At 38.9% G+C, this 17,239-nt stretch overlaps 1 pseudogene; it reads right to left on the minus strand.

Moving 5' to 3' along the window:
* Nucleotides 1-9,810: 9,810 nt before the first annotated feature.
* The window catches only part of LOC149169570 (putative glutamate carboxypeptidase LAMP1), a 33,020-nt pseudogene continuing 25,591 nt past the window's right edge, over nucleotides 9,811-17,239 (minus strand).

The following is a 17,239-nucleotide window of genomic DNA, read 5'->3' on the forward strand; positions in this document are numbered from 1 at the left end:
TAATGACTTAATTCAGAATTAACATAGCTTTTATTGTGAATTTGCCTGCCACTGGATTTTCTTGCTACTGGGATCAGCCAGTGGATTTTCCTGCTACTGGGATCAGCAAGTTTGAGATCTCCTAATCGCGTTGTTGGGCTACCGGACGCCATAAAGAAAAGTGGTCGCACTAAGACGTGCGGGTTATCAGAGGCATTGACTTTAGCAAATGTGTCTGGGGTTTTGTCATCTCGAAACTCATCCCGAAACTGGCTACCTACCTTACTGACTTACTAAATACTTGTTCACATCCTTCTATGTGTTAAACTAGCATTTGAAGTAACTATGTTATATACAAGCATGTGGTTTGATGTTTTTTGCGTGCACTATCGGAAGTTCATTTGTCATTCACCTCTTATTTTCTCTCTTCACACTATGGGCAGGTAATCTTATGATGTTCTCACAATTCAGATTTATCATATAGGGTTTGAATGCTCGACCAAGACAGCCTTGAGCCAAAATAGTAAAAAAAAGGGTGCACAATGGTAACGGATCTAAGCATCATTAACGTTGCTGACAAGTGACTATCACTCAAATGCAGAGCCTTTTATTAAAAAAGAGACATCTTTTTGTGAGAAATCTTAGTATTTGCTCGAGTAAAAACGATTGATCCTGCACCGCAAAGTACTAGTGCTACCACATCTCTTTTCATCAATTCCAAAGCTATAATTAGTTTATTATCTGATTTCAGGCCCGGCAGGGACTATCGCCGCTTGCGGATCTTGTTTTTAATGAAGTATGATGTTTTTTTAATATTTTGATCCTTCGCTTATTACACATGAATATTGGGTCATGACTTTAATAGATCTGGTTTGAACAACATTTTTTGATCATTGTACAATATCAGTAAGGGATTTGATCTGTCAATCTGGTAAGATTCTTGAGATACAACTAAAGTTGTAATATGTGTATTATATTTAGGATTCCCAGATGCTATGTGAGGGTTTGTGTGTGAGAAAAATCCAAGACCTTGCCTTTGTGAGTGTGCTTGCAAATGAGTCTAAACTTTTTTAATGATTTCTATTTTTTCTTTGTTGTCAATAGGGCTGTAGCAGGCACTTTTTCCTATTGGTGCCTCTCCCATTGGTGTCAGTGTTTCAAATATTACCTACCTTCGTAGATGAGTGCGTACTTGTTTTCTTTTAATTCATATTATTTTGGTAACAAACATATACAGAGGACAATCAATTGCAGTATGGTGAAAGTTTTCTGGCATAAGGGTTACTGCTTTGGGAAACTTCAGAAATTTACAAGTGGAAGAAGTTTTGATGCCCTACACAAATATTAGGAACAACAGATCGACAATTGCATTCTTGTAAGAATTTTTGTTTGCTTACACTTCTCAAATTAATTATTTTCATAGTTTCATTAAGATAAATCAAATATTGAAGCAGAATAACATATAACTAGGTATTAAAATGTTAAAATGAAAATATAAAAAGAAAAAGGAAAAACCTTCAAATTAAAAATATTAAAACACATAACAAAAGGGTTTTATAGGCTAGAAAAAAGGATGTATGTGGTTTATTCTTAAAAATATAACTAGCAATTTCCCCTAAAGGTGCAAAGATACACAGAAGTAATAGAAGGTTTGGGAAGATGGGGAAGATGGGGAATGGGTGAGTTTAATCAAGTCAATACAACTCAAATTGCTCCTTCAAAGAGGTAGACAAAAGATTTACTAGGCAGAGATCTCCCAGGGGAAGTTGGAGCCTCTCTTGAGTTCCCAAACGATGATCAGAGATCTCATCGACTTGCCCATGTCCAACTCTTCTCTTCTCGATGAAAGGACTGTTACAACATAAGCCATGTTGATTTAGGTAGGTGCGCTTGATATGAAGGTACTAAAAATTATTTTGACGGATTTTGATTACAATAATTACAAAGATGCCTACAGGGTTTCCATATTTTTATTCCTTTGACCTGTCTTTGCACCTTTAAAACAATTGTTAAATTTATTTTATTAGAAATAAGAGTTTTTATATTTAGTGAATTAATTTATTAAAATGATCTTCCTAATTTTTTATTCTTTTGATGTATCTCTGCACCTTTAAGTACAATTACTAATTTTATTATACAATGATTTAGTTTAATTAATATAATATATGATTAAATTAATATAAACTATTAATCAAATCTTTATATATATATATATATATATATATATATATATATATATATATATATATATATATATATATTTATTTATTTATATTTAATGGTCCTACCTACTATGTGATTTTGTGAGTAACATTGAAGTTTTTGGGTATGAAAATCGTTTTACCAAGTGATTTTGTCAATAACATTGAATTTTTGGGGTATGGAATTTGTTTTCTTCTGCGGACAACAGTACCGATCTGGACAGGTCTAGAAGTGATTGAAATTTTTGGTTATGGAATTTGTTTTCTTCTGCTGACAATAGTACCGATCTGGACATGTCTAGGAGTGATAGATGGACATGTGCAGAGTCTTAAAGCGTGGTCATCTTTTCACATGGACACACTTGCAATTTCAAATTTATTAGGTTGTTTAATACTTTTTATTTTAATTCTAATTATTATTTTAGAATTTCAGCATATTTTCATAATTGTGGGTTGTTTTTGAAGGGCTTGCATTTTAAAATGAAGTGTTTTTTGTTTTCACATTTTAATTTTAGTTATTATTTCAAAATTTGGGCATATTTTCATAATTGTTCTGATTGTTTTTGAAGAGTTTGCATTTTAAAATGAAATGCTTTTCTGTTTCCATTTTTCAGGAAGAAAAAAAATACATACTCTTTCTTCTCACATTTTTTTAACCTTTTCTAACACCCTGTTTCACAACTAATTAATAAAAATTAAACAAAAAAATTTAACTCTCCCAATATTTTTTCTTTTTCTCTATTTCCCTAATTCCTTATCCTAAAACTTATCCATAACAAAAACCTATATCTCTATGGCATCATAGAATTCATTTTTCTCGGTCCGAACTGACCACCCTTCGGGTTTTTGTATGGGAGGACCATGAAATCCTTGAGGGGGATTCTCCCTTTTTCTCCCTAGCAATCCCAGGTAGAAAAGACCTTTGGAGGACTGGTCGAGTTTCTGGCATTTCTTTCGACACCGTTTGGTCTTCTGGTTTTTCCGGGCCGGATCCTTCTTCTGGGTACCTGAAAATCGTTTGGGGTACCGGATTTTCCTCCCGATCACATCCCTGCTTCTCAGGATAGTCTCGGGCAGAGTTTCTTTAGATTCAAACCTTATGATATTAAGGGACAATTAATATTACAAGGGACGAGATTAGATACCCGGGAACAAGAGAAGCCGCCGTTTTTCAAAAATTCCTCCCTATCTGCCATATCTTACCTCGTGGTAGCGTCACTCTCATTCATATTCGAAGGACAACTGGCCTTTTCATTACTACTCTCCTTTTGGAAAGGGTGCCCCTTTATTCTCGAGACTTCCTCTTGTCAGTCCTTTTGTCAGAAAAGCCTCGATTTTGCTCCGTTGATCCTATCTTCTCTGGGTATTATATTCAGAGAGCGACAGTCCACTCATTTTGCAGTTTAAATGCCTAATCCGACATATCTTCTTTTCTATTTATTAGTACTCTTCAGTTAAGTCAGTAGGTGGACTTTTTAAGAATGGACTTCACGTCTGACACATCAACCATGGAGGCCATGGTCCATGCTGCCATTCAGGCAGAATCCTACCGGGGTGCTGCCAAGTTGTCAAATGAATGGCAATCCACGCTGGATGATATGCTTATCCATCCCTCAGACCCCTATGATGACATGGATGGAAATGGTCGGGCAAAGCCAAGACCTATCTGAGATGGCAGACAATCCAATGTCTATCAAAAGGAAAAGGCTTATGGCGAGTCTAAGACCTATTCTAAAAAGAATCTGAAGCTTGTCAAAACTATCCCCCTGCCCGCGGCAATCAAGCTTGAAAGTGTTTGCTTGTCGGACTGCATAGAAAGCCTTCAGGATAATGCTCTGGTTGGCCGATGGTACTTTCCAGAGATGGATGATTCCATGATGAGAAACTGGCTCGAACTGCAATGGAAACCTCTGATAGGCTATATTCCTATTGTGGCCAGACTGTTGAAGGAATGGTATTGCTTTCATTTCCTGAGCACTAGCGACCTGGAAACCATTCAGAATCAGCCATGGGTTTATGGAAGGAGTTTCCTGGCGTTACATAAGTGGTATATGGGTTATAACCCGTTGAAGAATACTCCTACCAATAACTTGATATGGGTAAAGCTACCAGGGCTGCCCCTGGAGTTATGGTCAAAGGAAACCTTAACAGAGATAGGAAATTCCATAGGAAGATGTGTATATGTTGATCTTAGATGCCTGGGAGAAAAAGATAAACGTGTGGCCTGGATTCTCATAGAAAAAGCCTACAAAGGAGGGTTCCCTGACCACATTGATATATTCTAGAGGGAGCTGAAAATAAATCAGAGGTTGGACTTTTGGGGAGTCCCCTTCAGATGCTCAGCATGCCACTGGACGGGACACTTAATCAAGAATTGCTCTCGCCGTCCTGTCTTAAAAAGCCGAAAGCATCATGGCTTCTCCCAGTTTGCAGCAAGGACTTATAGGACAAAGTCCCCATCCCCGGGAATAGAGAAGTTAACAACTTCAGAAAGCCTATCTCCATCAGAGTTCGATGATCAGCGAAGGGGTAGTAATCTTGAAGTCTCACAACAAACTCCACCTCCTCTCAAGATCCCAAATCCTTTGGATATTATCTCTCCTTCAATGCCTCCTCTGGAACCAGCCTCTGATCATGAGATCCCTCTCCCTCCCCCAGTCCCTCAGTCCTTTAAAGATCCCAACAGGGAGGTCCATATTACCCTCATCCCATCCTCCTCTCTGTCTCCAAAAAAGAAAAAGACTCCATCTGGAAAAGGAAAAGAACTTTTGATTACGGCTACCCCTTTAAACTCCCCAATCTCCTCTCCCACAAACTCAATTGGCAGCGACTTGGACTACCTTCTAAACAAAAAAATTGCTGGAACTTAGACCCCTCACTATTCACAAGCTGGGAAGACAATCTTCTCTTCAAATAAGCCCAAATTCTGCAAAGAACATTACGGTGAGAAGAAAAAACAACAGGGGAAGTAGACACTTCAGGGGGAGGGTCAATGGAGCAGGCAGAGGGGTTCGTAATCTCTCTTATAGACGTCCCTATCATTGATATGACTGAAGAAAGGCCTCTTAGAGCAAGCATGGCCGAAAAGAATCCCCAATGACATTCATCATATCCATGAATGTAAGAGGTCTGGGGGCAGACCATAAATTTTTGGCCCTAAAGAATCTTTTCCTTTCAGCAAGACCTAAAATCATATTAATTCAAGAGATCATGCATAACACTTCTGTATCAATTTCCTATTTCAGGAAAATGTTTCCCTCCTGGCATATAACCGCTTCGGAAGCTAATGGACTTTCTGGAGGCCTAGCGGTTTTATGGGATCCTGATTGGATCAAAGCAAAGGCATATAGATGTTTGGCAGGCATTCTCATCTCCACTCAAATCAGGGGGAATTCCTGTCCGATCAACATTCTGAATATATACGCTCCTTACAAAAGCAGATTGTCATTCTGGGAGAAATTATTTGCTTCAGAAATTTTTGACATTGAATCTTTGATGATTGCAGGAGACCTAAATGTCACTTTAAACTTGGATGAAATATGGGGCATTAGCAGGAAAAAGGATCCTCATGCAGATCGCATAAAATATGAGCTACTAAGCAGGAATCTTGTTGATATAAACCCTCTCAAAATGCTTCCGACTTGGGAAAATGGAAGGATCGAAGAGGCTTATATAGCAAAAAGACTCGATAGATTTATCCTTCATGCTAGTATAATTGATAGAATGGGCATGCCGTTCTCAACAATTGAGAATGTTTTCATATCAGATCATAGACCGATACTTCTAGGATGGAGAGAAAAGGGTTTTAGAAAAGGCTATTCATTCAAATTTAACAGGACATGTTTGGAAGAATCTGAGTTTAATGATATTATAATAAGAACCTGGAGAGAGTTGTCATCAACAGAGAATATACCTCCTTTCTTGACCTTCAGGGACAAAATGGACTCCATTAGAAAGGTGGTTAAGGAATGGCAATTCAAGAAAAGGCAAATGAATAGAACAACCCTTCGGGAAATTCAAAGGGAATTGGACAGCGTCTCGAGAACCCTGGCTTCTAATCTACTCACTTTCAAAATGAGATGCCGTATAAAGGAACTTCAAAAGAAAAAATTAAAAATCTTAGAACAGGAGGAAGCTTTTTGGAGATTAAAGAGTAGGGCGATCTGGCTTAAAGAGGGGGACAAGAACACAAAATTTTTTCACAAGTTTGCGAGCTCCAGATGTGAAAAAAATTCTATATGGAAAATAAGTGATGGAAGAGGAGGTTTCCTATACTCTCAACAGGGCATTTCAAACGAGGCCGTAAGATATTTTGAAAATCAGTATAAGAGAGCTGAGGACTGGAGGATTCAGGACATTTTATGGGGCATTGATTTATTTCCACAGATGTTCGATGATGAACTAAATGATCGACTTTTCCAGCCGGTAACTAAGGAGGAGCTGTTAGAAACAATGAAATCTTTTAAAAGGGATAAGTGTCCAAGTCCAGATGGCTGGACGATAGAATTCTTGATCCACTTTTTTGATCTTATCAAAACTGATCTGTTAAGAATGGTAGAAGGATCTAGGATATCAGGTAGTATCAATCAGATAATTTCCTCCACTCATATAGCTCTCATTCCAAAAAAAGGAGAAGTAGAATCCTTCCAAGACTTTAGACCGATATCCCTTTGTAACATTTCTTTCAAAATCATTTCGAAAATTATTGCAGAAAGAATCAAAGAAACTCTTTCAAGGTTCTTAACAAAGGATTAGCACGGTTTTTTAAAGGGGAGAAATATACTGGACGCAGTTGCAAACACACAAGAAAGTCTGTTTGCCATGCACACTAAAAAAAGTGATGCTATCATTTTCAAGATCGACCTCCGCAAGGCATACAAGTGCCTTGATTGGGGTTTCATCAAGTGTTTACTTGCAAAGATTGGATTAAGGGCCAGCATGATAAACTGGATCATGGCATGTGTTGAGAAGGTGAACTATGCTATCATTGTTAACGTGATTCCATCTTCTTATTTTATAGCTGCCAAAGGGCTTCGCCAAGGCTGCCCCCTGTTGCCCCTTTTATTCATCTTGGCAATGAATTCACTAAGCCTCCACATCAATAAGGTAGTCAAGGAAAATAGGTGTCACCCATTGAAATTCTGCAGGAACAATTTCATCTCGCATAACTTATTTGTAGATGATATTCTTATGTTTGGAATGCTGTGCAGACTCACCTGGTTATGTTTTTATGACATCCTTAAAAATTTTCAAAAAGCTACAAGATTGCAAATAAACAAATCAAAGTCAGTAATCTACCATAATGATGTCAATCAGGAAGCAGTAGAATGGTTATCCTCACTTTTTGGAATAGAGGCACAACCCATTAAGCATGGAATAAAATACTTGGGTTTCCAGCTAAAAGCAAATGGATATTCAAAGATGGACTGGCAATGGATTTTAGATAGATACTACAAAAAGATATCAGTTTGGGAATACAGATGCCTATCATTGGCAGGAAGAGTGACCTTGGCTCAATCAGTTTTAACTCAACTCGCAGTATACTGGGCTCATTTATTTCTTCTACCTGCAAGTATCATACAAAAAATGAATAAGCTAACTGTGAATTTTATAAGGGGCGGCCAATCGGAAAAAAGAAAATTTCACCTCTCCAAATTATCTGATATCTCTTTTCCGAAAAGCATGGGAGGATGGGGCCTGCTGGACTTGCGGACTTGCGGAAAGGCACTTTTATGTAAGTCATTGTGGAGAGGGATTTATGCAGAGGGCCCATGGAGTAACACAATTCAGAAGAAATACATGGGCAGTAAGGATATCTCACATTGGTTCAGGGTGGGAAGGATTGGTTCCTCATATGGGTCAACAATATGGTTGAGTTTCTGCAAGATAGAAAGTTATTTCCTGAAGAATTTAACATGGCGCTTTCAATTTGGCAGCAAGATCCTTATTGGAATAGACCATTTTCTGAGCCGTGTCGAGGAGATCATTATGCCTGAAACACTAATAAATTTTTTCCATAGAAAATGTTTTTTCTATTGGGACAAATTGATTTCTGATTGGCAGGGATCGATCCCTCTATGGAAAGAGGCAGAAAACATGGAGATGCTAGTTTCTATAGCTTGACAATGGGAGAACATCAGGACATGTCTGAGAAACTGCGGCATATACCGCTCATTGGAATCTGATTGTCTTATTTGGAAGAATTCAAAAGGTATTAACCTGGTTCGTGTTAAGGATATTTATCAGAATATGATTGGCCTAAAGGATGCTCCTCCCGATCCTATATTCCCAATTGTCTTTTGGAAATCCAGAGTTCCTTCCAAAATGATTTATTTTTCATGGCTGGCCTTCCACAACAAAAATTTATCTTTGGAAAACTTGAAAAAGAGGGGATGGCAAGGACCAAGTATCTGTTTAATTTGCAAATCAGCTGAGGAGAACCACTGTCACATGTTTTTAAATTGCAAAAGAACTCAGCAGTTGTGGCACTCTCTGGAAAATATTTATGGAATCCCACACATTTCACATGCCTCCATAAAAGAAGCGTGGGCAGAAGGAATCCTGGAGGCCGATAATTATTATCACACTCTGGTGCATTTGGAAATGGAGAAACAATGTTATTTTCAATGACAGAAAAGTGCCATTCTTGGAAATTTTGCCTAATATTGTATCACTCTATGACTCTTTACCGGAAATGCCTCACAAGCAAAGAAAGGAGGTCTGCAAAGAACATGCACAGGCTCTCACAATGTTGCCAAGAGCATTTTTTAATGGTTGTGGAGTGCACATTATAATGAATGAAAATGTTCAATATCTCATCCACTGGAATGGGGGAATGGGATCCAACAGCAAAGCTGAGGCGATGGCTCTTGCTGGCCTTTTAAATTTTTGCTTATTTCTAAACATTCAGGCAGTCTCAATTTTTGGAGATTCCAAAGTAATGGTGGATTATGTATCAGGGAAAAATAACATTTACAAGCCTCACCTTCTAGGATGGATGGATAGGATCAGGTTTTTCTGGAGAAGGATGGAAGGATGTACTATTCACCATATCAACAGGACTCAGAACCAGCAAGCAGACTTGTTGTCAAAGGAAGGTCTTCAATCGGTTCCAGGCTCTTGGTTTATGAAGGTAACGTCTGAAGGGGAAATTTTCTATATCCAAGAATTTTCCCTTCCAGGTTTCTAATTTCATATTAGCTGAATCTCGGGTATGCACTGTCTTTTGTTCCTCTTTTTGTCCTATGGTCCTTCCAAATTTTGTTCATGAAGGGATGAAGTATAATGTAAATTTCCTATTTAGTGCGTCCCATCTTCTGAAAACTTTTTTTCTATGTCCTCTCTATGAGATATGTAAATATTTGCATTTGGCTGACAACTCTTGGTCTGTCGTTTATCCTTGAGATTTTTGTCTTTCTGCTGGGATTATGCTTCCCATCTCATTTAGTTCTTCAAATGGTTCAGACCTATAAATTGGCCATATACAGAATATGCAATGTACTAATCTGTCTCTTTATATATCTTATATAATACAATTATGCTTTTTTCGCCCTGAAAAAAAATAAAAAATAAATAAATAAAATAAAATAAAATAAAAATCGTGGTCAAGCTTTCACATGGACGAATCAACTCAAAAATATCCGAAATTTTGTCTACAAAATAGCTTGAGCTTTGTTACACCCCATATTGCTCCCACTGGACAATAGGTAGACAATAAGATGTTTGATTATAATCATTAAATCTGACTCTCGGGGGCAGGGATGTCTGCCATGCACAAATTGCACAGATACCTAGGAGAAATATCAAGCACTGAGTTACTAATTGATTTAGTGTTTTTTCATTTCGCTGGTTGGATAAGAAAAAAGCAATATCCAATATTGAAAATGAAAAAGTCAATGCATAGTATTTAATATTGGCCAGCATTTACAAGTTTTGCTATGGAATGTAAAATTGTTTATAATTGGTGCAACCTGTAAGATGTGTTAGAAAGGTGGAGGAAATAAAGCATAAATAATTCACACATAAAACACGATACTTACAATGAACCAAGTGAAAGGTGGAGGAAATAAAGCATAAATAATTCACACATAAAACACGATACTTACAATGAACCAAGTGAAAAGTATTTATCCTTTTCCAACTAGAGACTCGCCTAAAATATTTTGACATGCACCCACATGCAACCATACACTCAAAGTATCTGCAACCACACACTCTAAGTATCTATCACTTAACTCAACTTGAATCAACATTCAAGTTAACTGACTCTATATTTATCCAACTCCACGTGTAAAAGTAATTACTATTTCTCACCGACGTTCGATTCACACAAACTTGTGCATGGCTAATATTCCTTGCCAGAGGACAATGTATGGAATGTTGACCGTGTACTTACGTGCAACATGCCTATGGAAAAGCGGGTCGCCATATTTTTCCATCCACATGTAATCGTCATACAGAGAATGATAGGCAGGAAAGTCTATCATCGATACATCGTAGAAATATGTACAGTACAGTAACTTGTTGATCTCTCTATTTGCATTTAATTTCAATTTCATGTATTCTGTGACTGTGATTTCGTTACCTTTTCCAAAGCTGAAGTCAGTGCCTGGAATTCCGGCATGCTGTGCAAAAGGGGCAAAATCGGATCCCTTTCCACCTAACCTGTTAATCTGAGATGGAAATTTAATAAGCTCTTTACAGCAATCCCCAATTTCCTTTTGGCGAATATTAAACACCATATGGTAATTTCATCCGATGAGAATAACGTGATATTGAATTTGACTAGATAAAAAAATTAATAAGCCGATCGTTAGCTTATTATGTGGTAGTTAATATTTGCAATATTTCCTTCTGATTGGAATCAGATTAATCATATTAATTTAAAACCAGTGAGATGTAATCTTACTTACCCTCATCATTAATTGAAACAAAACATGAACACTTACAGAAGGACGGGAATCGTGGCTGGAAGAAGCCCATGATTCATAGATTGTCTTTCTAGGATTGTCTGGATCTTCCACCTTGGAAATCAAAGTATAATAATCAATTCAAAGTACAACAATCAGTTTTTTACTGGCAGTGGAAAGTAGAATAGACCCACTTGAATAAAATATCCAACTGACCTCTTTAGCTATATCTTGAATAAAATCGTTAAGTTGGGGTGTTGATTGAAGCGAAAACCCTGGGCCCCTGACAGCCACATCAACATTGAGATATGCCACCGCGGATGAGAACAGTAAATCATAGTTCTGCTCCACCCATTCTGTCGGTCCAATCTGCGATTTTTATAGGTTGATAAATAGGATATATCTCCTTAATGATTCTAAGTTTTGTGTTAATCACATTTATTAAACATGAAAAGAGATAAGTAATAATTTTTTCAAAACCTTTTTGGATTAAGCTGGATATTTATATTTTTTTTCAAAGTGAACTTTGTGGGAAATTTAAAAGAGTAAAGGGAACAGGATACCTACTGCCAATACATATTAAACAAATATTTAGTAAGAGTAATATTACTAATACGAGAGACTGGTTAAACTTACCCATTGATGTAGACTTTTCTCTTGGTACAATGAGACTTGAGTAACTATAATTATATTTTTGGACTCCTGAATGTATATCCTTGACACAGAACTAGAAATGTAGCATGACGCTGCTGAAAGAAATGGGAGAAAAACTTGCTGTGCAGAGCAGGTGACATTAGGATAAGTTTCAATGGTGCCTGCTACTCAAATATGAGATATGAACAACTTTCCTTCGCATAGAGCCTTGACAAGCACACCGGATTGAAATGGTTCCGCTTTTGAAGAATCCCAATTTGTTGAGATACATCACCCTAAATCAGCTGGAAGGGAAAAGTGTTGTCATGAGGCCTCAACCTTGTACTGTCCGACACATTGTGGCCACAAAGTAGCAACAGGTACATCTACTAACTGTGCGCATAAGCTTCGAAGATGGGAGGAGCTCCCGTGGAAGAACGAGTCTTGCGGCTGTCTGGATCTCCCGGGAAGTAACAGTTGGCTTCTTGCTGTAGCGAGAGAGTCCATCCCTCCTTTCCAAGAGAACGAATCCCGATCTTTCAATAGAACCTATCTCTCTTCTTCCTTTGCTAGGAGCTCTTCCCCGTTCGGAGAGGCAAGAAAGGTAGGAATACCCTCGGGAGCTAGGTCACAGAAAAAGTAAACCCTAGATGCCTCGGTCGCCAATTTCTGAAAAGAATCATTGATAAAACTGTTCATGATTCCCATGGCATTGCTGGAAATACCCATTGCTTCAGAACCTTGAAGAGGTAGATCTTGTAGGTTTCTGGAGTCCATTCTTGGTTCTGCTGCAGAGAAAAAAAAAGAGTAGGTTGGAAGGTCTGGGCTTACAGTGTCCTCTATGGGGATTGACATTGAACATTTGCCTTATTTTACCGGCTCCACACCGTATGTCTTCCCGCAGATGGTGTTTTCTTTGCATTTGTTCTATCTCAGGCTATTATATACTAATTTGTGAACGCTCCCTACTGGTTTGTCTCGGTTCAGAAGCGTTGTTTTGATCACATTGCTGTTTTAAAATCGACCCAGAATTCCTACCGGTCACAATCTGCCGGTATGCCTATTTCTCACTGGTTTTTTTATCGGTTGTGGAGATTTTGAATGTCACTGGTACCTGGAAGATTATTTGTGTTTTTGACTAGTTAGCTTTGTCTTGGCGACTGATTAACAACTATACTCCCTTTTACGCCTTGTTATGGGAATGTTCCTTAATTTTTGTGCGTGGTTTTTGTGGTCCGAGCTTGTTCATATTCTGGTGCTTATTGTTATATCCATTTATATCTTAATCCGTACATTTACCATCCATTTCTGGACCTCCCACCGGCGCTTACATGCATTCGGAGATTGAGACTTCTTTTCGCCATAGTTTTCTTTTCTCACTTGATAGCTGTTCTGATTTAGTGTCTGGAGGGAATTTGAATTGTCTTCATTTCATTAATCCTTTCTATATCTCACAGCCGTGTAAGCAGTTTAGTTTTCGTCTGGGGATATATGGTGGACTTGCAAGGGCTGCTTTTGCCTTTGTTGTTGTGATGGTGTGTAGGTTTTTCCATGTTTTTGTTCTATCTGCACTTGATACTCTGGTAATTCACTCCAATTCACTCCACTGCTAGGCAGTTGCACTCGGCCTGCTTGCCTAGTGTTTTCTGGCAAACTATTCTGGCACTCTCCCAGTATCACACTGTTCCATGGCAGTAGGTGGCTATTTACTATCACATTCAATTAACACATGTCCTATAGATCTTTCCTCTTCTCGGATCTGCGTTACATCGAACTGTAGTCTGTCTTGGATTCAATACCTCCCCGATCTGGAGTTATTAGTTCTAACATTCTACTATTAGTTTATTCTCAAGTGTGATTTGCTGGCGTCAGTACTGCCTTATATGATCTCTGGGTATTACTTATTCCTCGATAATACATTTCCTTTTCTGGATTTATTACCATCTTACATTCCCCTTTATTGAATTACTTGGGAGTTGTCATCCACCGACGTTTCCAATTGGGGTGGGTTTCAAATACTGCGTCTATCTCTTGAAGTCTGAGTTCACTGTCAGAAGGTACTAGGCTGTGACATATGGTTTAATTCCTAGTGCATGATGTTTTTTCTCTCCATTGTCACTATCTGTCGCATATCTTGTTTTGGGTATGCGGCTATCTGACGGGACCCCAAATTGGGTGGGGTCTTTTTTTGTGGGGTCTTCGTATCAGGTCTTATGGATATATTAGACTCTGACACATCGGCCAAGGAGGCGTTCATTCAAGACACCCTGGCGGCTGAGTCAAATAGGTTTAATAGTTTGGGAGGTGACTGTTGTAATAGCACGGAATCTCTAGATGGTTGGCACATCATTCTAGGGGATGGCTATGCGCCAAGTGGTGGACATGCCTCCTCTAATATGCTGGGTGGTATCCATTCTCGTCATGATCGATGTACTAGTGATAAGGCCCAATCTATAAAAACAACATCTCCCCCTCTTGCATTGGTTTTTGACCTTGATCGACTTAGTGACCGTATCACCAGCCTGTAAAAATAGGTGCTTGAGAGGCGTTGGCTTTCTCTAATAAATCTGACTCTGATATGCAGTCCTGGATTGAACAAAAGTAGAAGACTATGCTTGGCTATATGCCAACAGTTGTGAGGTTGTTGTGGGGATGGTACAACTTCCATTTTCTGAGTCAGGAAGACCTACAAAAGACCAAGGCCATCCCATAGATTGATGGACGTAGTTTCCTGGAACTACATTCCTGGTTTATTGGGTTCAATTCCCTGAATAATACCCCGCAGAATAAACTAATTTGGGTGAATCTGCCAAGTTTGCCGATCGAATTTTGGACGAAGCAGGCCTTGGAGGACATTGGGAATGCAATAGGGAAGTTTAAATATGTTGATCCTCGGTGTTTGGGGGCACCTGATAAGCGGGTCGCATGGATTTTAATCAAAAAAGAATATTAGGGTGGCTTCCTAGACCATATTGGCCTCCACTAGGGGGAGACACACCTTACCCAGATGCTGGATTATTGGAGCATCTCGTTCTGCTATTCCTTCTATCACCATACGGGGCACATGGTGGCTAATTGTCCTCGATGCAGGGGTGGGCGATATCATGGACATAGTCATTTTGGAGCACCGAACAAGTTTCATCCGACTGCTGCATATTCTCGGGGTCATGATACTCACAGTCAATCAAGTATTTTTCATAGATCTCACTCTCAAAAATACTCTACTCATGGATCTTCATGTGATGGTTTTTCTCCTCGTGACGGTATTTCCCTAGTTTATATTCCATCAACTTCCCATTCTTATGAGAAATCGGAACCCATCACCATTCACTGTCCGGCTCCGCCTTCTTGCACAACCTTCCCGGATTTTTCTCCCCCTGGCAATATTAATCCCAAGTTATATCAGGCACATGACGTCCCGTCCAACTCATATGTAACCCATATTCCATCTCTCCCTCGTGTGCCTAAAACTTAGAGTCCTCGCATCAGCAGCAACCCTCCGGGTACTCCTCGGCACCCACCTCCCAACTGTCGGTAGTGACTTGGAATCGCTACTAAACCCGAAAACCTTTAATCTCCGGTCACTTACTATCCATAAGCTGGACAATCTTTCTTCCCCATAAATCAGTCCTACCTCAGCGGGGAACATCACTGTTCGGCGAAAAAGTAACCGTGGTAGCCGTCATTTTAGGGGTCATGCCAGAAAGATAATTTCACACTCCCCTATTGAAAACTTCCTTGTTGATGTACCGATTGTTGACATTCCATCTACTCAAGCCCTTGGAGCACTTATGCCTGCAAGGGATGTGCCATCACTGCTATATTATTTCTCAACATCCGAGGTTTGGGAACATCCTCAAAGTTCCTAGCTCTTAGGCAATTATTTCACTTTGTTCATCCTTGTATTATTTTATTACAAGAAACCATGCATTCAGATTCTAATATTGTTGTTTATTTCCGGAAAATGTTCCCGCATTGGTATATTTCTGCCACAGCTGTTGTTGGTCTATCAGGTCGGCTTGTGGTCATATGCGATTCACTCTGGGTGCGGGTAAAAAATTTCTCATGCTCAGGTGACATTCTGATTGAGGCTTTCTTTCGTGGGCAACAAGAACGTATACATATTCTAAACCTATATGGTCCATATAGGAACAAGACATCCTTTTGGAAGGAATTGTTCGACTCTGGTATTATAAACTTGGCTTCACTGATTGTCGCGTGGCACTTTAATTGTACAATCGGTATGGATGAAGTGTGGGGGAGGACTGCCAAAGAAGATCCTATTGCGGGAATGATTCGCGAGGCTATCATAGAACATAATTTCATTGATATATGTCCACAATCGATCCTCCCTACATGGGATAATGGCAGGAAAGGGGAGGCATATATTGCGAAAAGGCTGGATCGATTCATCCTACATGAGACCTTGATGGATCGCCTGGGTAATGTAAATTCAGAGGTCATTAGTAATTTTCTTTCAGACCATCGGCCTATTGTATTGCATTGGCGGGCGGGGATCCACAGGTATGGTATGCCATTCAAATTCAATCATACTTGGCTCAAAGACCTTGAGTTTAATGATTTTGTAAGCAAGATATGGACCTGGCCTATTCAATGGGTGGCTTCCCCAATGGAACACATATTGGCTAAGTTGGATATTCTCAGGCGGAATGTAAAGAAATGGCAAAGACAAAAAACACTGGCTCAGTAGAAGGACCTTAAGGAGATCGAACTGGAACTGGAATCTCTCCTTCCTTGGATGTCCTCGCACTCACTGCATGAGGATATCAGGACTCGTATTCATGCTCTTGAAAGCAAGAAAAAGAGTATCTTGTCTACTATTGAAGCTACTAGGCGTTTGAAGAGTCGGGCTATTTGGATTAAGGAAGGTGACAACAATTCAAAAAAATTTCATAGATATGCGAATCATCAACGCAATATAAATTCTATTTGTGAAATACATGATGCAGAGCGCAGAGTTTTCCAGTCACAGGAAGCCATTAGTGGAGCTACTGTTGAATATTTTCAAAAGGCTTATGACCGCAAAGGTGTGGCTGATGGGGAAGCAATGGTATGGGCATTGGAGCTATTTCCTACCATGTTTAACGCGAAGGACAATGAAAATTTTATTAAAGAAATCACTGTTGAAGAAATTCTGGCAGTGCTTAAATCTTTTAAGCAAGATAAAAATCCTAGCCCGGATGGGTGGTCGCCTGAGATCTTCATACACTTCTATGAAATATTTAAAACTGATCTCTTGGAGATGGTGGAGGAGTTAAGAACCATATGTAATATTCATTCGCAAATCAATTCAACTTATATAGCACTTATTCCAAAGAAATCTCCACCCCTAACATTTTATGATTATAGACCTATATCGCTCTATAATATTATTTATAAGATTATATCCCAAATTATTGTTGTTCGTATGTGGGGGAGTTTTTCAAAGTTTATATCGCCAGAACAATTTGGTTTTTTACCAGATCGGAAAATTCATGATGTTGTCGCCATTTCACA

Source organism: Pinus tabuliformis, chromosome 4_2 (assembly GCF_031772625.1).
Source record: "Pinus tabuliformis cultivar Carrire ecotype Pingquan chromosome 4_2, CPIR1, whole genome shotgun sequence".
Lineage (NCBI taxonomy): Eukaryota > Viridiplantae > Streptophyta > Pinopsida > Pinales > Pinaceae > Pinus > Pinus tabuliformis.